The following is a 4,313-nucleotide window of genomic DNA, read 5'->3' on the forward strand; positions in this document are numbered from 1 at the left end:
CGGTGATGCTGTATTGTGGAGGATAGCTACATGGGGATGTTGTACTGTAGAGGCTAGCTACATGGGGATGCTGTATTGTGGAGGATAGCTACATGGGGATGTTGTACTGTAGAGGCTAGCTACACAGTGATGCTGTATTGTGGAGGATAGCTACATGGGGATGTTGTACTGTAGAGGCTAGCTACACAGTGATGCTGTATTGTGGAGGATAGCTACATGGGGATGCTGTATTGTGTAGGCTAGCTACATGGTGATGCTGTATTGTGGAGGATAGCTACATGGGGATGTTGTATTGTGTAGGCTAGCTACATGGTGATGCTGTATTGTGGAGGATAGCTACATGGGGATGTTGTACTGTGTATAGTCAGCTGTCTCAGGATGGTGTGGGCATGTCTTCCCTGGATTCTTGTCATTGTGTGTGTGTGTGTGTGTGTGTGTGTGTGTGTGTGTGTGTGTGTGTGTGTGTGTGTGTGTGTGTGTGTGTGTGTGTGTGTGTGTGTGTGTGTACGTGCGTGCGTGCGTGCGTGCGTGTGTATGAGAGAGAGAGTGTGTTTCTTTTCTGATGAGACGACTGAGTTGTCTTTTTTTTGTTTTTTTGACATACTCTTGAAGAGGTTTCAGCCGTTTTTGGGGGAGATGGCCAGGGTCTCCTCTACCCTGACATTAGGGAGAGAAGCTTGTCCCACTATTGGGGCGCCAGGACAGAGAAGAGCTGTGTCTGGGCTGAGTGGGAGTTGCCCTCCCGTAGGCATGAGAGGACCAAAAGACCAGAGGTGGTAGAACTGAGTGCTCTGGTTGGGGTGTCGGGTTTGGGCATAGAACTGGAGGTAGGGCATCCGTACCAGTGGAGGCTGCTGAGGGGAGGAGGGCTCTTAATAATGGCTGGAATGGAGCAGATGGAATGGAATCAAACACGCGGGAACCATGGAAACCATGTGACTGATGTATTTGAATCCGTTCTACTGATTCCGCTCCAGCCATTACCACGAGCCAGTCCTCCCCAATTAAGGTGCCACCAACTTCCTGTGATCTGTAGTGTTAGAATAGTTTAGTATGAGTCCTGGTCAAAAGGAGTTCTCTAGCATCCTGGTTAAAGGAGTACTCTAGCATCCTGGTCAAAATGATTTCTCTAGCATCCTGGTCAAAATGAGTTCTCTAGCATCCTGGTCAAAAGGAGTTCTCTAGCATCCTGGTCAAAAGGAGTTCTCTAGCATCCTGGTCAAAAGGAGTTCTCTAGCATCCTGGTGAAAAGGAGTACTCTGGCATCCTGGTCAAAAGCATCCTGGTCAAAAGGAGTACTCTAGCATCCTGGTCGAAAGGAGTACTCTAGCATCCTGGTCAGAAGGAGTACTCTAGCATCCTGGTCAAAAGGAGTTCTCTAGCATCCTGGTTAAATGAGTTCTCTAGCATCCTGGTCAAAAGGAGTTCTCTAGCATCCTGGTCAAAAGGAGTTCTCTAGCATTCTAGTCAAAAGGAGTTCTCTAGCATTCTGGTCAAAAGGAGTACTCTAGCATCCTGGTCAAAAGGAGTTCTCTAGCATTCTAGTCAGAAGGAGTTCTCTAGCATCCTGGTCAAAATGAGTTCTCTAGCATTCTGGTCAAAATGAGTTCTCTAGCATCCTGGTCAAAAGGAGTTCTCTAGCATCGTGGTCAAAAGGAGTTCTCTAGCATCCTGGTCAAAATGAGTTCTCTAGCATCCTGGTCAAAAGGAGTACTCTAGCATTCTAGTCAAAAGGAGTACTCTAGCATCCTGGTCAAAAGGAGTTCTCTAGCATTCTAGTCAAAAGGAGTTCTCTAGCATTCTGGTCAAAAGGAGTACTCTAGCATCCTGGTCAAAATGAGTTCTCTAGCATTCTAGTCAGAAGGAGTTCTCTAGCATCCTGGTCAAAAGGAGTTCTCTAGCATTCTGGTCAAAAGGAGTTCTCTAGCATCCTGGTCAAAAGGAGTTCTCTATAGCATCCTGGTCAAAAGGAGTTCTCTAGCATTCTAGTCAGAAGGAGTTCTCTAGCATCCTGGTCAAAAGGAGTTCTCTAGCATTCTGGTCAAAAGGAGTACTCTAGCATCCTGGTCAAAAGGAGTTCTCTAGCATTCTAGTCAGAAGGAGTTCTCTAGCATCCTGGTCAAAAGGAGTTCTCTAGCATTCTGGTCAAAAGGAGTTCTCTAGCATCCTGGTCAAAATGAGTTCTCTAGCATCCTGGTCGAAATAATTCTGGTCAAAAGGAGTTCTCTAGCATCCTGGTCAAAATGAGTTATCTAGCATCCTGGTCGAAATAATTCTGGTCAAAAGGAGTTCTCTAGCATCCTGGTCAAAAGGAGTACTCTGGCATCCTGGTCAAAAAGAGTGCACTATATAGGGGATAAGGTGTAATTTGGGATTCAGACTGTGTTTTTAATATTGATGTTTTTACCAATGTCATGCTCTGCTCTCTGTCTACAGTGTTCCTCTTTGTCCAGGACACTGACCTGTTGTCTGATACAACCGGCCAATCAAAACCAGGGTTACAGTGGCAGTCATGTCAGGGATGCACCGTTCAACCAATCAGAGCTAGGATTCTACACATTTTGGTGTTCCGTTGCACAGATGAACCAATCACACGCAGGTGTCTCACTCTGCATCCCACAGAACCTACGGAACCCGAATCCAACAAACCAATCAGATACAGGATTGCTGGTCCCAGAACAAATCCGGAGGATGGCGAGGGTTCATCGCTGTTTCCAAGCAACCAATCGGACTGCAGATTACTAACCTCACCATCTCACTGGATTACACATTGGGGGATTTTAGAGGAACCAGGATTCCAGCCAATCAGAGCTTGTGGAGGACTGAGACGTTGGCGCGTAGTGATTGGCTGCTGTGTCCGATGGGGGCGTGACCCATGGTTGTGGCCCGGTCTGATCCTGGCTGGTCTGACCCTTAACCTCTAACCCCTGACTTGTAACCCCAGACCCCTCTGGTCCTGGCTCTCCAGCTGCTGTGCTGTTTGGGTTCTGGTCCCGTCCGCACCGGGGGAGGGGCCAAAAAGAACAATCAGCCAATCACTATGAAGAAGAGTCGCAGCGTGCAGCGTCTGTCGCTGGCCGGAGAAGAGGAGGTAACACACACACACACACACACACACACACACACAGACACACACACAAACACACACACACAGACACACACACACACACACACACACACACACACACACACACACACACACACACACACACACACACATGAGACACAGACGTTTGTAGGGTAAACACACAGTGTGGAGATCTATTGACTGGACTGTCCCTGGACTACAGTCTCAGGAGTTTCTCTTCTTAATGGATGGATTCCCTTCCATCCACTGACCTCAAGGCTGCCGTCTGTGGTAGTAGACTGTGTGTGTGTGTGTGTGTGTGTGTGTGTGTGTGTGTGTGTGTGTGTGTGTGTGTGTGTGTGTGTGTGTGTGTGTGTGTGTGTGTGTGTGTGTGTGTGTGTGTGTGTGTGTGTGTGTGTGCGTGCGTGCGTGTTCTGTGTAGCCTCTACAATAACAACATTGAAGCATCTCTTTACATCTGTAGCTTTGGACAACTAGAGACTGAGGCATGGAACATGGAACACTGTTGCCTAGCAACTAGCAGCCTTCCATTCCCCCTGTGTTCTGTTGCTACGCTGCTGCAGTGCAGATCACACTCTCTCTGTAGAAGGCTTATACACACACACACACACACACACACACACACACACACACACAGAGATATGGGGTGCCATAGACCAGCATGCATCCTCTCTAAATCTCAATTTAGTGAGCTCACATAATAATATTACCCTCTATGCTTCCTGTCATTCACATAACATTCCATTCTATGTTTCTTGTCATTCACATAACATTCCATTCTATGCTTCCTGTCATTCACATAACATTCCATTCTATGTTTCCTGTCATTCACATAACATTTCATTCTATGCTTCCTGTCATTCAGTAACATTACCCTCTATGCTTCCTGTCATTCAGTAACATTACCCTCTATGCTTCCTGTCATTCACATAACATTCCATTCTATGCTTCCTGTCATTCACATAACATTACTGTCATTCACATAACATTCCTGCTTCTGTCATTCACATAACATTCCATTCTATGCTTCCTGTCATTCACAGTAACATTACATTCTCTTTGCTTCCTGTCATTCAGTAACATTACCCTCCATGCTTCCTGTCATTCAGTAACATTACCCTCTTTGCTTCCTGTCATTCAGTAACATTACCCTCGATTCTTCCTGTCATTCAGTAACATTACCCTCGATTCTTCCTTTCATTCAGTAGATTACCCTCTTTGCTTC

At 46.5% G+C, this 4,313-nt stretch overlaps 1 pseudogene; it reads left to right on the forward strand.

The window, feature by feature from the left end:
- The first annotated feature begins 2,440 nt into the window (after positions 1-2,440).
- Positions 2,441-4,313, forward strand: part of LOC135568680 (3',5'-cyclic-AMP phosphodiesterase 4C-like) — a 27,359-nt pseudogene continuing 25,486 nt past the window's right edge.

Source organism: Oncorhynchus nerka, unplaced genomic scaffold, assembly GCF_034236695.1.
Source record: "Oncorhynchus nerka isolate Pitt River unplaced genomic scaffold, Oner_Uvic_2.0 unplaced_scaffold_1439, whole genome shotgun sequence".
In the NCBI taxonomy this organism is placed as follows: Eukaryota; Metazoa; Chordata; class Actinopteri; order Salmoniformes; family Salmonidae; genus Oncorhynchus; species Oncorhynchus nerka.